Raw genomic sequence first — 22500 nt, forward strand, 5'->3', positions numbered from 1 at the left:
TCGCCGAGTCTTTTTTCTGACTCCTATATTTCGTTTACGATATCCCCGAGAGAGAGAGAGAGAGAGAGAGAGAGAGAGAGAGGAGAGAGAGAGAGAGAGAGAGGAGAGAGAGAGAGAGAGAGAGACCTGCAACTAGTTTCCTTGCAATGAAAAAAATAGTTTCTTTTACTTCTCTCTCGCTTCGTATTCCTCACGTTCAAAGGGAGTCTAGAGATTTCCCAGTTTAAAACAAACAGTAAGGGAAAACTGGAAAAAGAGTCGGAAATGTTCTTATTTCTAGAGAGAGAGAGAGAGAGAGAGAGAGAGAGAGAGAGAGAGAGAGAGAGAGAGAGAGATGAAAAGAGCCGTAAATTTTTTCTTAATGTTAATAAGGGACAGAAAGAGAAAGAGAGAGAAAAGTAAATGGAAAAGATGATATTTATTCATGGTAATCTAAAGAGAGAGAGAGAGAGAGAGAGAGAGAGATGAGAGAGAGGAGAGAGAGAGAGAGAGAGGAGGCGAGAGAGAGAGAGAGAGAGAGAGAGAGAGAGAGAGAGAGAGAGGGTGGGGTGGGGAATTTGAAAAGGGGATTTACATATCGTGGGACGTGGGGTTAACTGGTTCATATTGTCATTGAAATTCGAGTATATTTACGATTTCTTTTGATTTTGTCATTAGACTTCGTATATCATCAAAACAGATTATTTAAACAGCTTTAAAATATCATAAGCAAGTTTGTTTATATATTTAGTGTATGTAAAGATTTCCTTTTTAATTATTTTTTTTTTTTTTTTTTTTTAAATATCCGGATAGTTTTCTAAAGAATATTATCAAATAATCCTGTAATGATTTTACGTATCAGAGCATTGGTATCATTTCTTAGTCTCTCTTTTATTATGGAAATCTCAACTGGAATTCAGTTTGTTTGTTCATATGTATTGTGTTTTTCAGTCTGCGGGATTTGGTTATCCATTTCGCGCAAATTTAATCCATATTATTCTGAATTGTTTTGCTTTCCATTTGCCACAGTAATTTGTTACCTGGTAATAGATAACTTGAAATAGAAGTCCAAACTTTTTATTTTCTCATCTCTATATTGTTTGGTTTATTTTTTTTTATCAATGATATTCAGGCATATAATAACTATTAACTTTTACTGCAACATAGACTTACAGTCTCTATTTACAATTCAGCTCTAGTTTTCATAGATTCGCTATTTCACAAAAGTAATAATAATGGTATTAATAAATAGACGGCGTACCTATTATACTAAGGGAATTAATTGAAATCTTCATTATGCCTCTTTTTCTACACAGATAAGTTTCTTTTGTTGATATATTGGAGCACAGATTTGCAATATTAAATGCTCTATTTCATAACTTTGTGTTTGCTATAAACTTAAATCTTTTACGAACAGCTTTCTTGCTTATACAAGAATGTAGGGGAGCAAATGCGTTATTGCTCAAGTTAATGTTATAATTGTCTTTTTGTGTCCAGAGTTGACGGTGTGGGATATACACATTTCATCTGAGTGCTTGCAATTTTTATTACCATCGTGTTTACGTAAATATGATTCATTTACCTTCATGCATATGATTTCGGTGGGTACGAACATCTTCCCATGCAATTATGAATAATTTCATGAAGAATTTATTATGCTCATAATGTAGATATTATGATGTTATTACCTTTTCATCCAGTGCAAATTCATCTCAATTATGCTAGAAAGATCTCAAATATAAGATGTTAATTTAGGTACTAATAATGACTCAGGTAGTTACGACGATAAGCATAAGTCTAAAACCATCATTGTCACCAACATCATCATCATCATCCCCGCCGACGCCTATTGACGCAAAGGGCCTCGGTTAGATTTTACAAGCTTTGAAATCAATACTTCTCCATCCTCAGCCAGGTAGGTCTGGGTCCTCCAATTCTTGTAGTGCCTTATGGAGCCCAGTTGAAAGTTTGGTGAACTAATCTCTCCTGGGGAGTATGAAGAGCATGCCCAACCATCTCCATCTACCCATCACCATGATCTCATCCACATAAGGCACTCTTGTAATCTCTCTTAACGTTTCATTTCTAATCCTGTCCTGCCATTCAACTCCCAATAATCTCCTGAAATCCTACATTTATCTTATTCACAAACATCTACGGAAATACAACATATTTCAAAATAACACACGATACGATTTTTTCGTCATTAGAAAATATATCTTTTTTGGGCTCAAGCCATGTCGTCCTGATGGAAGTTCCTTAAAGTAGCTTCCTAAGGGATATATGTACTACAGTGATATTCCCAGAGAATTTTACCTTTAGGTATCCAGAATTCTAACTCCTGGCGCGAATATCCTTAAATTTTCTCTCAAGGATATCGCATAATATCAGAGGACGTATTCTTGACACGCCACATAGCAATCTGCACCCTTAATAGCGTTTTGGCTTCGAGGAGGTGTGGCAAAATAAAAGGGATCCGTATTAAGGCTACCCCCGTTCTCGTATTACTATTGAGAATGACAACAGCGCCATTCTCACGATGGGGGACATTCCCTATTTGTAGCGATTCCGCTCGGTGGTATTCCCTGCTGATCTAACTTTTTGATCGTTTTAAAGGATTATAATTATGCTTTCTCCATCTTCTTCCGCCTCTGGAAAGTTGAGTATTGGGTCTTTACTGTGAGTATAATTTAGCTCCTGTTTCACAATGAAATTAGAGTAATTCATTGTGCTTAAGAGCCACGCCAGTTACTGGAGGCGCCATGGGCGCCGTCGTTCGTTAGGCATGTGTTATTTAGATAGCAGAACGACTTCCAGTTTAAATAGCTTTATTTACTTATTTTAATCATTTCGCTATTTAGGCAATTATTCTCGTAATGATTTGATAATGTGCATAATTTTCCTTTCTCTGACGATCGTATAGTTAGAGTTTCGGTGATTTAGGTAACCAAGATCTCGTCTAGCCTAGGTAACCTAACCTCGGCGTTACCCCAGTTACCCTCGTGTATTGTTTTTCAATTCAGCGGAGACTGATACCTCCTAGAATTATATTAAACATTAGACGTCTCTTCGGAGATTTAAGGGTAATCTCTTTCCCTCTGGGTGTAGCTTCAGGCTACAACCCTAATAGCCGTGCCTTGAATTTTATTCAGACATACTAACCTAGGGTTTTTCCTGCCTCTTCCCTTTAACTGCTGGTTGTGGTATACCAGCAGGTTTTGGGATTTAGTCAGAATCTCAGAGTATTTAGTCTTATGTCAGCGACCTGCCGGCAGGGCGAATGGGTTGTAGAATACCATCATTCCCCTGCCGGCTAGGCTGCCGACAATGGAGGTTAGCCCTCCCTAGCCGCACTTGAAGTAGTGGTAGGATACCACCTTCTCCTTGCGACTAAAAGACTAGACCTGCCCCGCAGTCCTCTAGGCTGAGTGATCGTCTTTTGCCTAGGAGGAGGCGGCACTGGAACTCTGTTTCTCCCGTGTTGAAAGGAGGCGGCAATGCCGCCATCCCCTTAACTGAGGCGGCAATCTCTAGGATGGAGAACTGAGACTCTTTTATCACCTAGGATTCTGCCGATACTGAAACGGAGTTTCTTTTAACAGGTGGTGGGACTGACAATTTTGCCAGTTCCTTTCACACTCTCTACAGGACCCTGTTCCCTACCCCTCTGTCCACTTTTGATAGCCGAGCCATTGTCTTTCTTTGGGCCGGCATCTTGGAACCTTACCATTGCTGGTAGGTTGCCGGAGCCGGCCAGACTCCCTCTCTAGCCATGACATTGGCTGACGGCAATTCATACTGCCGCCAACTACATCATCTGTCGGCAGCTATGGTCCCTACCATTAGCCGATGACTGTTGGCGGCTGCGGCAACTGGCGGGTGCGGCAACTGGTGGCTGCAGCAACTGGCGGCTGCCGGCAGCCATGATGGCTGAGAGTGGGAAGTCCCTTGCTATCCCCAAGGTTCCCCAGTTCTCCCTTGGACTGTTATTCATGAGTTCTGTTGCCGGATTACCGCCGGCCAGGCCAGTACAGATAAGTGCTGACTTAGATGGCAGCACGCCGACTGTACTGATACTGCCGGAGGCTAGCCTGCTGGCAGTGTATTGGCGGCACCTTACCGGCAATAGTGCTATAGCTGGATGGAAGCCTTAATGGTACATTCTCCCCTTCCATTGGAACCCTCTATTCGGAAGAAAGCCAGTAAAATGAGACTTTTACATCCTTAATTACTGTATACATACACAGTAATGGAGTAGCCTTTCCTCCATGCTTTCTCTCTCTCTAGCTAGCATACTAGATATGCCGGCAAGACCTAGTTATGCCGGCAACATGCCGGCTGAACTACAGTATATGTTATACAAGTAGCAAGTATATCTACAGTATAGAATATACTGCAGATAGAAAACTACTATATATTTTATACTAGTAGTTATTTCCAATATATCTTGGATATCCAACACAGGCATTTGCTGAACCCAATCCCATATTGAATGAATATGATTTCTTCAATATCCTGATTAGAAATCAGTATTCGGATTACCCTACAATATTAAGTAACTTCAAGGCAAGAGTGATACACTCCTAACCCTTTAAAGGGTAGAGCCTTTTTCCTTGAGTCTCCCTGATCAGGAAACTCTATATTTTAATATTGTAAGGAAGGCTACAGTAAATAGGCTAAGTGGGATATACAAATATATGTCTTTATTTTCCCTAGTCCAGCTGGCTTCATGCTAGATGGACCGTACTGTCATATGCTACTATGAAGGCAGCATAATGACTAGACTACAATACATGATGTACAGTAGCCAGTAAATTGCAGTATAGACTTACTGCAAATAGAAAACTACAGTACCATTATACAGTAGTAATTTCTAACATACCTTGAGTACCCTTGTACGAGCATTCCGCTGCTACCGCTCATATATTGAATGAATAGTTTTCTTCAATATTCTGATTGAGAATCAGTCATTTACCCCACAGTATTAACATTATTTTGGGACAGTGAATTGGTACTTCTCTACCCCTAGGGGTAAGAGCCCTTCTACTGGGAGTTACTCAGTAGAGGAATCCCCATGTAGTTAATACTGAGGGGAGGTAACAGCATTTTGCTCGCAGTGGTACACAATTATGTATCTCCTACTATCCCTTTATAGCTTACTATCCTAAGCTATTCTGTTGTAGATGACCTTTGCATGTTGATTATCAGGGAAATATCCTTTGTATACTCATTTGGTTTTCCTTTCTTTACAGGAGGAACACCAGATACCTTGTGCTGCAGTCCTCTGCAAGGCCAAGAGTAAGTATTTTTACGGTCATAATACTTGCAGGTTTCATGCCCCCTGCAATATTATTTCAGGATCCCTACATTATTGGAACCCACAGGTTTGCAATATATGTCGGACATTAGTGTCCGAAGGTTTTAAAAATCCCAAGTCTACGGAGACTAGGGATACAGCTCAATACAAATTACGCAACTGGGTGAGAGGCTTCCAAAATATCTCCCCGGGACCCTTCCTACCTAATGATAGGATGCGTAAGCTACTATTTCCGAAAGCAAGTAAGGAAATAGTAGTGCCTCAGGAGCCAACTACATCCCCTGACGGCCAGAAAACCTTTGTGATTGAGGGCAAGAAGTGCCCCAAGGTAGACGAGAGAAATGTCGTGTCAGAATTTCCTCCGCCTATGCCGGTTATAGAGCCATCGATGTCGACATCTTCGTCTTCTACTCCTATATTGGATAAAATGGTACAATTATGTATCCAACTGAAAAATCAGATAAAGAGTTTTCGTAAACAAAACGAAAAGCAGGAAGAAAAATGCAAGATAGAGCCTCGCAAAGCTTCTCTTGTCGCTTCCCAGGGGTCAGTCAAACGACCCATGGATCAAGACCTACCAACATGCTCCAAAACCAACTCCTGGAGGTTTGCGGAGCAGATGCCGATTTTAAATGGCAATCTCTACATCTCAGAAAAAAATGGGTGCTGTTCCTTTGGACAAAATTCAATTTTGGCCAAGCTTTGATGCTTTCCCTAATAGTTGGGTTCGACTGAAGTACGAACCAAAGTCAAGGAAAGGAACAGAACCAAAGGAGGTCATGATTCTCGACCATGATAAGGCACAGGCTATCCTCTCAGGTAGTCTGAAAAAGGCGGGTTATTCAGAGTCGAAGGTATTCTTACTGAATAACAGACACCATTCCTTTCTTGCTCCTTCTTCACTCTCATTCCCCTTTACGGGGAAGGCATTTATATCTGTTGTCAAAGCGATGGAGGCGGGTAAGCCATGGCCCACACTCGAAGAGTGCATGCCTCTGTCACCAGCTTTTCCCGGACAGGAAAAGGATTGGAAGGAAGTCCATTTGACTTTTTCAGTAGGAAGGTTAGACGCGGATGTCGCAAGTCAACAATTTAATGTACGTCTCCCTAAATTATCTGAATTGCTCTTGCATAATGAACAGGAGTCAAAGGAGAGACTTGCGACATCCCTTTCTCTACAAAACTACATAGAGTTGTGTTCAACCTACGAAAATACCCCAGACATGCTCATGGTCATAGCCAAAATGCATATGGCTACCTTAGTGAAGGACCTTTACGCCTTTATGAAGGCTAGGAGAGCATGTAGAGAGTTTGTGTTCACTGCTGCAACAGTAAAACACGAAACAAGGAAGCTAATATCTTCCAACATCTGGGGTAAAGACCTCTTCCCACACGAGGTAATTAAGAAGGTAATTAAGAACGCCACCATGGAGAACATAAGTCTTCTCCAAAAATGAGGCATCCTTTCAAAGAGAAAATCTTCCATGGTTGTGGGTCCCCAACCTAAAAAGAAGATCGAAAATGCTGGAAATTTCTGGGCTAGTCAACAACATCCCACTATTCCAGTGACCACAATGCCACAGGCAGATGGTCAAAAGTCTAAACCTACTGACTATTCGAAGCATGAAGACGCTTCTGCCAGGAGGAACATTCCTTCAGGATCGCAGGACCTTCGATCCTTCGGTCCAAAGCTTATTCAAGATGAGCCCTTGATGGGAAACACAAATGTCCCCACCATCATTTCCTTACCTTCTCCTACAATTCAAAATCCTCCTGAAGGAGTATACCTGAGAGCTAGAGCATACAGGGGGTAAGAAAACTATAGCCCATCGAGTTCCAGGGAAGGCTGTTTTGTGTTCACGAGAAGGACTCAAGAAATCTCTGAGTCATTCTGAACTTGTCGCCACTCAACAAGTTCATAGAAAACAGCAAGTTCTGAATGTTAATCCTTCTGAACATATGGACCGTGTCCCAAATAGGGGTGTTTGTAGTCTTGTCAGACCTGAAAGGTGTCCTGCGGAACCTTCCAGTCAACCACCCCCCTTCCTCCTATCTAGAATTCAAGTTACAGATAGTAACATTCATCCTAGGAAAGATACGTGTCGGACTCACAGTCCTAAGTATCTTCATAGGATTGGCAAACTTAGTCACGTCAAAGTCAACCCTAGAAATGGTTCAGGCATTTATATACCTGAACGAGAGGCTGGGGGTGGGGGGGGGGGCGGCAGCACCCAAAGTGGCTGGCCAATGTGCATTCAAGGATATGACCCGGTTCCTGGGACATCACGGATGCAAGATAAGCTTCTAGAAGTCTCGACTTTCTCCAGCTCAAGGGTTTCAATGGCTGAAAAACCATTGAAGCCCACAGTCACATCAACTCTCCTTTCCCTTGGGAATATAAAAGGAGCTCGCGAGGTCTGTCAAGAGACTCAGGTAATCAGTCAGATTTCCAAGACGCCAACAGGGACAAGCACTAAACTTTCCCCAGTTCGCAATAGTGACAGACCTAATGCAAAGAGCACAGCGGAAAGTTGCGTCAAGAGCCTGGAGAAAATACGCATCAAACGCTTGAAGAGATAAAAAAAGACTGATATCGGTCCCTCTTTAATTGCTTCTCTAACAAAAATTAAAGCACGAAAGCCCCAAGACTCTGCTGATCCTATCATGAGTGGGGAAGCCCACTCCACACAGATCAGACTTCCTACAACTGATCTGGGAAACCGAAGCGATAATAAGACGTCACAATTGAACGTCTCATACAGTGTAGGTGAAGTTACCCATCCCTTTCTTAAAGGGATGGCACCAGCAAGCAGTTCATTTACAACTGATCCACAAGGTGACAGTGGATGCTCTATTTCGGTCCAAGCCGATAGAGTTGGAATGGTCCATAGACGCAGACCTATTCCCTCCCAGATGGGAACAAGTCCCGGAACTGCAATTCGACCTCTTCGTCACGAGCGTCTTCAAGAAACTACCTCGATATGTAGCCCCATACAAGGAACCTCTAGTGGGGCTGATAGACTAGATGAGGCTAGTCCTAGCTCTGACCCTGGGTATATTTCAGAAGGTTCAGAAATTAACTGCCTTCGTTTTATCACAGAGAACCTAAACCCTTCATTTCAAGATTTTCTTACTCTAGCGGTTAGGAAAAGATTTGGGATCTCAGAAGGCAATATAGAATTCTTTGAAGAATACAAGGCTAAGTCAACTAGAAGACAATATGAGTCTTCCTGGAAAAAGTGGGTTGCGTTTGTGAAAGCAAAAGGAACGAAAGAAATTTCAATGAACTTCTGTCTGTCCTTTGTCCACCTTCATAGACAAGGTCTGGCGGCCAATACGATAAAAGAGCCGGAAATGTTCTTATTTCTAGAGAGAGAGAGAGAGAGAGAGAGAGAGAGAGAGAGAGAGAGAGAGAGAGAGAGAGAGAGAGAGAGAGAGAGAGATGAAAAGAGCGTAAATTTTTTTTAATGTTAATAAGGGACAGAAAGAGAAAAGAGAGAGAAAAGTAAATGAAAAAGAGGATATTTATTCATGGTAATCTAAGAGAGAGAGAGAGAGAGAGAGAGAGAGAGAGAGAGAGAGAGAGAGAGAGAGAGAGAGAGAGAGAGAGAGAGAGAGAGCATTTGAAAAGGGGATTTACATATCGTGGTACATGGGTTAACGGGTTCATTTTGGCATTGAAATTCGAATATATTTACGGTTTCTTTTGATTTTGTCATTAGACTTCGTATATCATCAAAACAGATTATTTAAACAGCTTTAAAATATCATAAGGAAATTTGTTTATATATTTAAAGTATGTAAAAATTTCCTTTTTAATGATTTTTTTTTATAAATATCCGGATAGTTTTCTCAAGAATATTACCAAATAATCCTGTAATGATTTTACGTATCAGAGCATTGGTATCATTTCTTAGTCTCTCTTTTATTATAATAATCATAACTGGAATCCAGTTTGTTTGTTCATATGTATTGTGTTTTTCTGTCGGCGTGTTTCGGTTATTCATTACGTGCAAAGTTAGTCCATATTATTCTGAATTGTTTCACTTTCCATTTGCCACAGTAATTTGTTACCTGGTAATAGATAACTTGAAATTGATGTCACACCTTTTTATTTTCTCATCTGTATATTTTCTGATTTATGTTTTTTATCAATGATAATTCAGACGTACAATAAGTATTAACTTTTACTGCAACATAGAGTTACAAACTCCATTCACAATACAACTCTAGTTTTCATAGATTATTGTTTATAACTAATTATAATGAATATTAGACGGCGTACCTGGTATACTAACGGAATTAATTAAAATCTTCATTGTGCCTCTTTTTCTACACAGATAAGTTTCTTTTGTTGATATATTGTCACACGGATTTGCAATATTAAACGCTATATTTCATAACTTTGTTTTTTATATAAACATAAATCTTTTACGAACAGCTTCCTTGCTTATACAAGAATGAAGGGGAGCAAATGCGTTATTGCTCAAGTTACTATGTTAGAATTGTCTATTTGCGTCCCGAGTTGACGGTGTTAGATTTGCACATTTCATCTGAGTGCTTGCAATTTTTATTACCTTCGTGTTTACGTAAACATGATTCATTTGCCTTCATGCATATGATTTCAGTGGGTACGAACATCTTCCTATGCCATTATGAATAATTTCATGAAGAATATATTATCGTCATAATGTAGATATAATGATGTCATTACCTTTTCACCCAGTGCAAATTCATCTCAGTTATGCTAAAAAGATCTCAAATATAAGATGTCCATTTACGTACTAATAATGACGACTTAGGTAGTTACGACGATAAGCATAAGTCTAAAATCATCATCGTCATCATCATCATCATCATCATCATCATCATCTCCGCCGACGCCTATATACGCAAAGGGCCTCGGTTAGATTTTACAGATCGTCTCTATCTTGAGCTTTTAAATCAATACTTTTCCATCCTCAGCCAGGTAGGCCTGGGTCTTCCAACTCTTCTAGTGCCTTATGGAGCCCAGTTGAAAGTTTGGTGAACTAATCTCTCCTCGGGAGTGCAAAGAGCATGCCCAAATCATCTCCATCTACCCCTCACCATGATCGTATCCACATAAGACACTCGTGTAATCTCTCTTATAGTTTTATTTCTAATCCTCTCCTGCCATTTAACTCCCAATTTTCTTCAAAAATCATACATTTATCTTATTCACAAACATCTACAGAAATACATCATATCTTAAATAAAACACCACATGATTTTATCGTCATTAGAAAATGTCTCTTTTATTATGCTGAGTTCCATCACTTCCAAAGATCAAGAGTTCCAAACACTTTAAAAAAGTAAGAAGAATTAAAAAAAAAAAAAAAAAAAGCAAGAGGTAAAACACTTCTAAAATCAAGAGGTTCAAACACTATAAAAACAAGAAGTTCAAACACTATAGAAACAAGAAGATCAAACACTATAAAAAAAAACAAGAGGTAAAAACACTTCCGAAAATCAAGTGGTCCAATGCTTGACCCGATCATGAAAGAGACGAGCAGTGTCAGCTGGAGAGCAACTTCACTTTGATCCGAGCTCGCTCTTTCCATATAGCTTGGTTCTATATTAAAAGGTTGAAGTATTCCATGGCTTCAAGCTACCTGTTCAATTGAATATTCTGTTTTTCAATATGAACAGGGCAATATTTTAGACAACGTGAACTTACACCGAGTAGAGAGATATTTTTGTAAGGGATAAATGTCTGTGTTTTTAGAATGGACTAATTTTTGAAAATCCGAAATAGTCATTGCAACATTTTTGTAGCGTCCAACTCTAAACGATTTTTGCCTTTTTCTAAATGTGCAGTGCCGGACACACGAAACGAGATTATAATTTTTTTAGCACATTGGTGAAAATGTCTCGCTAGCTTTGTACGTTTTGTCGGACCATTAAACGCTATAGGAAAATATATATATTGGAACGCTATTTTTCCATTGGAAATTACTGTTGCTTTTGCATTTTTTTTCTCTCGTAAATCAGTGTTGTTCATTCTCGGATTTGTTGGTAAATTCATGAAATAAAATCGAGAAAATTAATTTCCTGCACATGATATTCACTGTTTTTTAATACCATGCAATTGTGTACCTAATCCTTATATTAAAATTATTCTTCCTGAAGTATTCAAATAATTGTAGCCAAAAAAAGCAGTGTTTTCCTAAACAGATAAATACCCATTTTACTGTTGTCGATGATATTATGTTGCGTAAAATATCCAGTATTTCGTAATCAATCGATTCTATGTTCAATACGCAATTTATCTTAACACTACTTGCATAAATTTCTATCAATTAGACACTCTCCCTATATTCCCTAGGTCTGTCTTGTTCCATACTGTCTTACTTGAAAAACTTACGAAATATGCAAAATGATAACCAGTCTTTTAAGAGATTTTAAGATTTTGAATTGAGCTTATGAATGACAGAGGCAAGGGACTGTGACATTACCCTAGTAAGCAGGACAATTCCCTAGAGACAGACCATAAGTACATATGATGAGTGGCCAATCCCCCTTTCCACCCAAGCTAGGAGGAGGGAGAGCCAGGCAATGACTGGTGATGACTCAGCAGGTAGACCTATAGGTTCCCCCAGATCCCCCATCCTTACCTCTAAAGGATGGTGAAGATGCAGCGACCAGAGAAACTAACGAGTTTGAGCCGGAACCGGCCCAGTCTGGCGATCCTCATGCAGGGACGTTTCCAATAGGCCACAACAACCCTTGTATTGAGTTCGTGACATTCAGCTTGATTCTTTTCGTGTTTTAAGATATGTTTTCTTGTCCACTGTACGTACAGTTGGTCACAGGGATTCCTGGCACACCTCATTCTGATGAAGTGAGTAAATGAACATATAGTGTTGGACGAGATGATGGTGGTGCTCAGCATTATATATTGGAACTAGCTGTGCAGTGAGGGTGTAAAACGACATCTCTTAATATTTTGACTGAACATAATCCACATAGTCCTTCGGTTCCAGAGTTTCCATTGTTTATTTGATGCATATTCAACCGTTGCAACTGATGTTATTGAGGAAGTTTGGTTCTGTGTGCACCCCCCCCCCCCACCCAGGTACTGAGACATTCACTATTTTGGTCACTATCCACTTCCAAATTCTTTCAGGTATTCATTAAATTTATAAAATTCTTTTCCATTCGAATCATCTTTCTAATTGATTGTGGTGGCCTATTTGGTAACGTCCATGTCTGGTGATCGGCAGACTGGGGTTCGAGTCCCCATCGAACTCTTAAGTACTTTTAATGGCTGCAACCTCACCATCCTTGCGAGCAAAGGATGGGGTGTTTGGGGAGCATATAGGTCTACGTGCTGAGTCATCAGCAGCCATGGCCTGGCCCACACTGGTCCTAGCTTGGAATGAGACGGGGCTTGGGCTCTGATCATATGAATATATGGTCAGTCTCTAGGGCATTGTCCTGCTTGCTAGGGCGATATCACTATCTCTTGCCTCTGCCATTCATGAGTGACCTTTATAACCTTTAATTTTCGTAGCTCTTTATATCAAATCAAATATTTGTCTATCAGCTATAATCACCAATACGGTTCATCAAATCCTTTTTCTTAGTTGTCATTTGTTTCCATATTTCTTTTTTTATTAACATGAACAGCTTAAGATCTTTCGCCAGTCACTGCAAATACCTTTTGCTATAATCACCGTTTGATGCTTAATAGTGATGATATGATTTTCCCATTTTTCATTCATTGTATTTCAAATCCTTTTACTTTGACATCGTTTTATTTATTTCATTTCCCACCACAGTTTCATCGGCCCAAAGCTTCTATAATATGACCTTCAAATGTTTCGATTAACATAACTGCCATGACGTAAACTTGTAGTCCAAAAATAAACGCATTTAAATAATAACAGAATATAGATGGTGTAATGAAATAGAATTCAGGCCATCAACTATATTGTATTTTCAAAAAAATCATATATCCTACACAATGGTACTCTAGTAAGCATTCTACCATTCCTGTAAGCATTGTGCAACTTTATCAGCCCTGTTCTATTTGTGATAAAGCATGAAAATAATCGGCTGAATAGCATTAATAAATTCAGTCAGTCATCGAAAATAGAAATATTAGTCCCGTTATTGACAAAGAGTATTGCTAATTACAGCTAGGGAAAAGTTTATTTTGAAAAGCATTTGATATCATTAGCTATGGAAGCTAGGCAAGTATGAAAAAAAAGGAAGAAGAAAATTCTAAGGCACACCATATCAGTGAAATTATTTACAATGAATCGAGATACATACATTTCCGGAACTGATTAGAATCATTCCTTATTTAACCAATGTTTGGTTTGGAGTAGCTAGATATATGGCTACTGTAGGCACCAGAGCCTTTAAATACGCTTCCCCGAGACTATTGTACCAACCGTGTTTCACACAATTGTACATAATTCCTTTTGTATATATTATGCTTGTATCTTCGCTCTTCCCTCGCACTAAAACGAACATGAAAATTCATGTCTGGTTTTTCCTCTGTGATATTGTCTGTCTTGTGAACTTGTTATGTACTGTTGCCTTGAGGTTTTGTATTTGAGTTCACACCCTTACTCGGCGCCGTCACATTGGTGACCCCTCCATCGTTGGTACTATGACGGAGACTATATCAGTTGGCGCCGCGGCCGCCCCATTGAAACTTTCACCGTTCGCCACCGGAGAGGCGTTTGCTTGGTTTCAACGCGATGAAGTCCACTTTCGTATCAGGGGCGTGACTCGCTCAACCACCAAAGCGGATTATGTTCTCGCGGCGATACCCGAGGACACCTTCCCAGAAATATCCGACTGGCTTTGTGAACAAGGAGACACCCCAATAGCGTATGACGCCCTCAAATCATACCTTCTGCAGCAGTACTCACCGTCACCAGCCGCCCGTATAGCAAAGCTTTTTCAGCTCTCGCAACAACCGTTGGGGGACCAAAGGGCTTTGCTTGCCCTCAGGGAAATGACCAGTATCGCTCACCTTCAACCTGCCACAGACGGCTCTCCTCGTGAGGTGAACCTACTCCGTGCCCTTTGGATATGCCGTTTACCCGAACCTGTACGCGCTGCCATACCCGATGTCGATAGTTTACCCATAAAGGACTTGATGACCAAAGCCGACGCCCTTATGGACAGCCACTTCAAGACCTCCATCAACGCCTCCACCCCTGACGACGAGGATGCCTATTCAACGTCAACCGAAGCTGACATGAATGCCGTAGGACATACACGCCTATCCCGTGACGTGCCGAAGCAGCGACACAGCTGCCCACCACCCACCAATCGCTCGCGCCCCAACGAACGACTTCTACAGCCACTTACTACCTCCCATCTGCCGCAGTTTTGCTACTACCACTTCAGATTCGGGGCAACCGTGAAGAAATGTGCCAAAGATTGTCAGTGGCCAATAAACGTGTAAGCAGGCCATCGCTTGTGGCAGTGGCCTCCCATGTTTCTAATCTGTTCTTTTTACAGGATGCAGGAACGGGCGTGCGATTTTTGGTAGACACGGGTGCTTGTCGTTCTCTTTTGCCAAGGAAACTCTTCAAGGCACAACGTAGTCTGTCTACATCTGCCGACGTCCGCTTGGTAGCTGCCAACGGATCTGCGATACCCACCTACGGTTACGAGAACCTCACATTATCGTTCGGAAACGGTAAATTCAATTGGAAGTTTCTCGTTGCTGACGTCACAATGCCAATCCTTGGTGCGGATTTCCTCTCTCATTTCTACCTTCTGGTCGATGTCGCCCACCGACGATTGGTCAACGCAGACTCGTACTTGTCGACACCTCTTCAACCCGTCCCCTCTAACCTCGCTCTCCACATCAGCGCACCCACGGATGCCTACGCCCACCTCCTCATGTCGTACCCGGAAGTTTTCCATCCAGAACTTCGCCAAACGCCCACGGTTCCTGCCAAGCACGGTATTTATCACCATATCAAGACGACGGGACCCCCAGTCTTCGCAAAATTCAGACGTCTGGCACCGGAACGATTGGCAGCCGCCAAACAGACGTTCACCGAAATGGAGAAAATGGGCCTTTGCCAAAAGGCCTCCAGCCCATGGTCGTCACCCTTACACATCGTTCTGAAGAAAGACGGCTCCCTCCGTCCGTGCGGGGATTACAGGCGCCTGAACATGCAAACAGAACCGGATCACTACCCCCTCCCAAACATTGCCGATGTAACCTCCTACCTGCACAAAGCGAAGGTTTTCTCCACGCTCGACCTCTTGAATGGGTATTATCAGATGCCTATGAACCCAGAAGACATCCCCAAGACCGCCATCACCACTCCGTTTGGCACATACACCTTCAATTACTCCTGTTTGGCCTTCGTAATGCTGGGGCAACGTTTCAACGTCTCATGGATGGCATCTTAGGGGACCTCCCTTTCTGTGTATGTTATGTGGACAACATACTTGTGTTCTCCTCCTCAAAAGAGGAACACCTCCGTCACCTGCGCATCGTGCTCGACTGCCTGCAACAAAACAGCCTTGTAGTCCGGTACGACAAGTGTACCTTTGGCGCCAACGAAGTGTCATTCTTAGGGCACCGTATCACTCCTGAAGGAGTCCATCCCCTCCCTGAGAAGGTAGCAGCCGTTCAGAATTTCCCCGCGCCCTCGACCGTCAAAGCTCTGCAGGGATTCTTGGGCATGATCAACTATTATCACCGTTTTCTGCCAGCCATTGCCGCCACTCTTGCTCCCCTCTACACCTCCCTCAAGGGCAAGCCAAAGGACCTGAAGTGGGGTCCCCTTCAAGAAGCAGCCTTCTGCTATGCAAAGAAGGCCCTATACACTGCTGCGGCTCTCACTTTTCCTATCCCACACGCCCCTCTCCTTCTCTCCACCGATGCCAGCGACGTCGCTATTGGTGCAGTACTCGAGCAGGTGGTCAAAGGCTCGCCCCGCCCATTGGCCTTCTTCAGCAGAAAACTGTCCAAGGCAGAATCGGGTTATTCTACCTTCGATCAAGAATTGCTGGCGGTGCACTTGGCTGTCCGTCACTTTCGCCATTTCTTAGAAGGTACGCCCTTCGTCATTCACACAGACCACATGCCTCTGGTGCACGCCTTCACTCGACAGTCTGACGCCTGGTCCGCCCGTCAACGCCGACATCTCTCCGCCGTTGCTGAATACAATTGCACCCTCCAATACGTCCCTGGGAAAATGAATCCCGTTGCCGATGCCCTGTCAAGAAACACATTGGCTGCCATTCAACTGGGATTGGATTACAACGCCCTGGCTGTAGCCCAACGACAGGATCCAGAGTATCCAGCTTGTAGGATATCCTGCACGTCCCTCCGTTGGGAGGATTTTCCCCTCGAAGACTCCAACACCACCCTCCTCTGTGACGTCAGTACTGGTAGACCGCGACCTTGGATTTCTGCTCCCATGCGCCGACAGGTGTTTGATCTCATCCACGGCCTTTCACATCCCTTGTGCCGTTCTACTGCACAGCTGCTGAAGGCAAAGTTCATTTGGCACGGCATTTCTAAGGATGCTAAGGATTGGGTCCGTGCCTCTACTTCTTGCCAAACTTCCAAAGTACATCGACACACGGATTCAGGAGTGGGCACCTTTCCTCAACCTCAGCGTCGTTTCGCACACATTCACGTCGACGTTGTAGGCCCCCTACCCACATCACAAGGACATCGTTACCTGTTTACCGTCATCGACCGCTCCACTCGTTGGCCTGAAGCCATTCGCATGGAAACTGCAACGTCCGCCTCATGTACATCTGCCTTACCCTCTGGATGGATTTCAAGATTCAGTATCCCTGAGCATATTACTTCTGACAGGGGAACCACTTTCACCTCTCAATTATGGACGTCATTAGCGAATCTCCTGGGCATCACCCTACATCAGACAACGGCCTACAGCCCCGCTGCCAATGGAATGGTTGAACGTTTTCATCGCACCCTCAAAGCAGCTTTGATGTCCCGCTGCAAGGATTGCAACTGGTTTACTCAGCTTCCCTGGGTCCTCCTTGGACTAAGGACCACTCCTAAAGATGCCCTCGACGTCTCGGCAGCCGAAATGGTGTATGGCGACCCGTTGGTCGTCCCTGCTGAATTTTTTCCTTCTACAACCTCCTCCGACGATCTCCAGCACATACGTCACGTCGTGGGAAAATTTACTCCGTGCCGCCAGTCTTACAAGCCCCCAGCGAAGCATCACATACCACCGGACTTGCACTCTGCAACGCACGTCTTCCTGTGCAACGACACCAGCAAGCCACCACTAACGCCCCCTTACACGGGCTCTTTCCTTGTGATCCGACGCAGTCTGAAAGCATTCCTCCTAAACATTCGGGGCAAAGAAGACTGGGTCTCCATTGATCGTCTAAAACCTGCTTATCTTCTGCCAGATGACCCGCCTACAGTTTGCCTCTCTAGATCAGGGCGCCCTATTTAACATGTACAGTAGGTCATTTTTAGGGGGGGAGCCATGTACCAACCGTGTTTCACACAATTGTACATAATTCCTTTTGTATATATTATGCTTGTATCTTCACTCTTCCCTCGCACTAAAACGAACATGAAAATTCATATCTGGTTTTTCCTCTGTGATATTGTCTGTCTTGTGAACTTGTTATGTCCTGTTGCCTTGAGGTTTTGTATATAAGGAGAGTGTTCCACAATAATATAACTCAGTCGTTTCCAATCTGCCTTTGAGTTCACACCCTTACTCTGCGCCCTCACACTATACAATAATTTCCCACGAGACATCTGAATGATTGAAGACATTACGGCTTTCAAGAGGAAACTGAAGACTTTATTATTCCGTGAGTCGTTTGACCATGACGATTTAACAGTAAATGAGCAATACGTGATATGAAAGGTTGAATACTCTGAACGAACAAGATAAAATGACAGTGGAGGTCCTGTAGAGAGTGGGGTTCCCCTGCTGTATAGGACCGGAAAGGCAGGCATCAAAGTAAAAAGTAAGTAATGGAAACTTCCAATCAGCGAAGTCTGTAAGTCTTGGGTTCAATCTATGCTCAGGTTATCTCAGTTTTGATTAGTGAAAACATTTTACATGGCTGAGGACTATGAAGCGTGAAGTACGAGGTGACGAATGGAGAGGTATTGATTTAAACACTCAAGATAGAGACAACTGGCGAAATCTTATTTAGGCCCTTTGCGTCAATAGGCGTAGGAGGAGATGACGATGATGCTGATATATATCTATGTACATGTATGTATATACATTTTATATATATGTATATATCAGAGGTGGGCAAACTACGGCCCGAGGGACGCATGGAATTCATGCGGCCCTCCAAATATTGGATATTAAATGTCCAAAAGGATTTTATAACCAGTATTTTAAAATTGGAATGTAAGTAATCGGAAATTTGTTCTCGCTCACTCTATTTCTTTCCCTGCCCTTTTGTTACGGACAAAAGGGCTATTCTCTTGCCTGACCTCTTCTTTATCTCTTTCTCTCTGCTTTTTTATCTCTGTCTCTCTATCTTGCATTTTTTCTCTATTTTATTTGCATCCTTTCTCACTCATTATTTTTTTTTTCAACCAGACGGAAATAGATTTTTTCATGATTTTAATTTTCTTATTCTATTTTATTTATTAATTTTTTAATCTATAATTGGCCATCGTTGAATAAAGATGCAGTTCGGCATCTGGGATGGGCGTATGCGTGAGTGAAGCGTGTATCGGACACGTTTGTTACCAGTGGCCAGTGGGATTAAATCTCGATAGTGTACTAAACGTTTTGGTCACGTTGTAACTTTGTTACCGCGCCAACGAGTTTATTGCCTTATATTCAATCATTTCAGTGTCCTGGCAGATTACAGAGGAAGAAGACGTTGGACATTTTATTTCAGCACATGTTTTACTATCTTTCAAACTTTACCCAAAATGAGTGATTCGAAGCCTTCTATAAAACGAAAAATTGAAGACGAATGCAGAGTATTTAACAAAGAGTGGACTGAAAGGTATTTCTTTACTGACGTCGGAGTTAAAGCTGTATGTTTGATTTGTCATGATACAGTTGCTGTTTTCAAGGAATACAATTTGAAACGGCACTTTCAAACCAAGCACACCAACTTTAGAAGCAATTTATCAAAGCAAGAACTGCAAAAGAAGGCAACTGATCTGATGAAAAGTTTGAAGAAACAACAAAATGTGCTTGAAAAAACTTCATCTTTACAAAGGAATGCAACAAAGGCAAGTTTTGTATTGGCAAATAAAATTGCAAAACAAAATAAGTCGTTTGCAAAAGCAGAATTTATTAAAGATTGCATGGTTGATGCTGTCAGTGTTGTGTGTCCTGAAGTCATATCTAAAGTGGAAGCCATATCTCTGTCTCGAAGAACTATTGTTCGTCGCATAGATGCAATTGCAATGAATATTCAAGATCAGGTGTTCACAGCCAGTGTTAGTTTTCAGTGGTTTTCTATTGCTTTAGATGAGAGTAATGACATTCAGGATACTGCCCAGGTACTCATTTATATCAGAGGAATTGACGAAAACTTCGAAATTACAGAAGAATTGTTATCTATGGAGTCTCTCAAAGACACTGTTACTGCAAAAGATTTATACAATAGTGTCATTAACAGTCTAATCAGGTCTAGATTAAGCCTGGATAAATTGGCAAGTATTACAACTGATGGTGCTCCTTCACTCATAGGTAAACACTGTGGCCTTGTGACCTTGATGAATGATAAAATCAAAGAAGATTCTCCATCGCACAGTGTGTTGTCTTTTCACTGCATCATACATCAAGAAAGCCTCTGTAGATCATCTTTTAAACTCAAACACGTTATGGATCCAGTGGTGCGTGCAGTGAACTTAATAAGAGCACGGGGACTGAATCACAGGCAATTCCGAAGCTTCTTGGAAGACATCGAGGCTGATTTTACTGATGTGCTGTACCACACAAATATCCGATGGTTAAGTATGGGGAAAGTATTGAAGAGGATGTGGGACGTTAAAGAATAGGTTGTCTTGTTTTTTAATATGAAAGACATTTCTTGTGACTTTTCAAGGGAAATGGAGTGTGACGAATGGGTTTGTGATTTTGCATTTGCTGTGGACATTATGCAAAAGCTGAATGAGTTAAACACAAAACTACAAGGCAAAGGTTTATTTGCACATGAATTGTATGTGGAAGTGAAAGCATTTCAATTGAAACTTCAACTTTTTTCCAAGCAGCTTAAAGAGCAAAACTTTGTTCATTTTCCTGTTGAAAACACGAACTGTTACACTAGCACTATCAGACAAATACAGTTACCAGTTGACGGCTCTAAGAGATGAATTTATCAGAAGATTTGCCGATTTCAAGGCAATTGAAGGGTAGTTTGATTTGCTCAGCTCACCTTTTGCCTGTGACGTTGAAACAGCTGCTGAAGAACTGCAGGTAGAACTGATTGATTTGCAAGCCGACAACTCTTTAAAGAGGCTCTTTGAAAATAAACCACTGGTCGAGTTTTATGCATCTCTGCACTCAGAAAAGTTTATAAATCTGAAAAATTTTGCAAGAAAGATGTTTGTGATATTTGCATCAACTTACATATGTGAGCAGACTTTTTCTATATTGAAAGTTAACAAGTCAAAGAACAGGTCACTTCTCACAGACTCGAATCTTCAGTCAGTGTTAAGAATCAGTACAAGCAACTTGACACCTAATTTCAACAAACTGGTAAATGATTGCAGTCAATTGCATCATTCTCACTGAGTCATTTTGATACTTCTGTTGCTCAGTTGCTGAGCTACTTTGCTTGTCTAATAAATGTTTATGTTTCATGTGAAGTTACTGCTTTAAAATATCAATACAAATATTTCTTGTCTTTAAATTGAGTTACTTTGTTTTCAAGCAAATATGCTTCATGTGAAGTTTTTCCCTAAATATATAAAATATGTCTTTTTGGATTTAATTTATATGTTTACCTTGAACTTCTACTCCAAATTATTGATTAATAAAAATATATTATTTTTCTATTTCTTAAACAGAGTTATTTTGCTTTTTTTTTTTTTAAATGAATTGTTTTTCTAAATAAATGCGTTTCATGGGAATCCTCTAGTCTACAGTACTTTAAATTGCTAATAAATTAAAAATTATTGCATTTTCAGTTTGAAAACAATATATTTTGGCTATTGTAGATATCAATTATACTGGAAAATATACTATGCGGCCCAGTAAAATTTTATTTTTTTTTAATGTGGCCCTTAGACTGAAAAGTTTGCCCACCCCTGGTATATATAAATATATATATATATATATATATATATATATATATATATATATATATATATATATATATATATATATATATATATATATATATATATATATCCACTCATATATATATGTATATATATATATATATACATATATATATATATATATATATATATATATATATATATATATATATAAATCTATATATATATATATATATATATATATATATATATATATATATATGTGTGTGTGTGTGTGTGTGTGTGTGTGGTTGTGTATACACACTCTTGTATACATATATATATATATGTATATATATATATATATATATATATATATGTATATATATATATATATATATATATATATATATATATATATATATATATATATATATACATACATATATATATATATATATATATATATATATATATATATATATATATATATATATATATATATATATATATATATACACAGGTCTCCAGGATATTGGGCAACAGCACAAAGACCCATCCCCTGTCTCCGTCTCTGCTGAGTGACCTTTAAATCATTAAACCTTTAAGATGAGTTTTAATATCAATTCATGGATATAATTTACTGAACAATGAGCCAGTGCGGATCTTTCAATATGCAGCTTATGGGCAATCATGAATAAGGGTCCTTTTTGACTGGATATGTTCATTGCCTGTTTTGTATTTTATATTTGCTGTGGTAAGAAACAAAAAGGGGTTTCTGTGAATGTTTGGTATTTTGATAACTCTTTTGTATTTTATTTGTTACTTTTTGAAATTAAAGAAATTACTTATCGATTAAAACTTATTATTTCCCATTTATTCGAGTTTCAAATTTCATTTGATATTTCCTTATATATTTTCCGATGGCATGTTGTGTTTTCATATATTGCTTTACCATATAAATAGAAAACGTTGTAAATTTCTATCCTCATCTTTTATTAAC

Source organism: Palaemon carinicauda, chromosome 11 (assembly GCF_036898095.1).
Source record: "Palaemon carinicauda isolate YSFRI2023 chromosome 11, ASM3689809v2, whole genome shotgun sequence".
In the NCBI taxonomy this organism is placed as follows: Eukaryota; Metazoa; Arthropoda; class Malacostraca; order Decapoda; family Palaemonidae; genus Palaemon; species Palaemon carinicauda.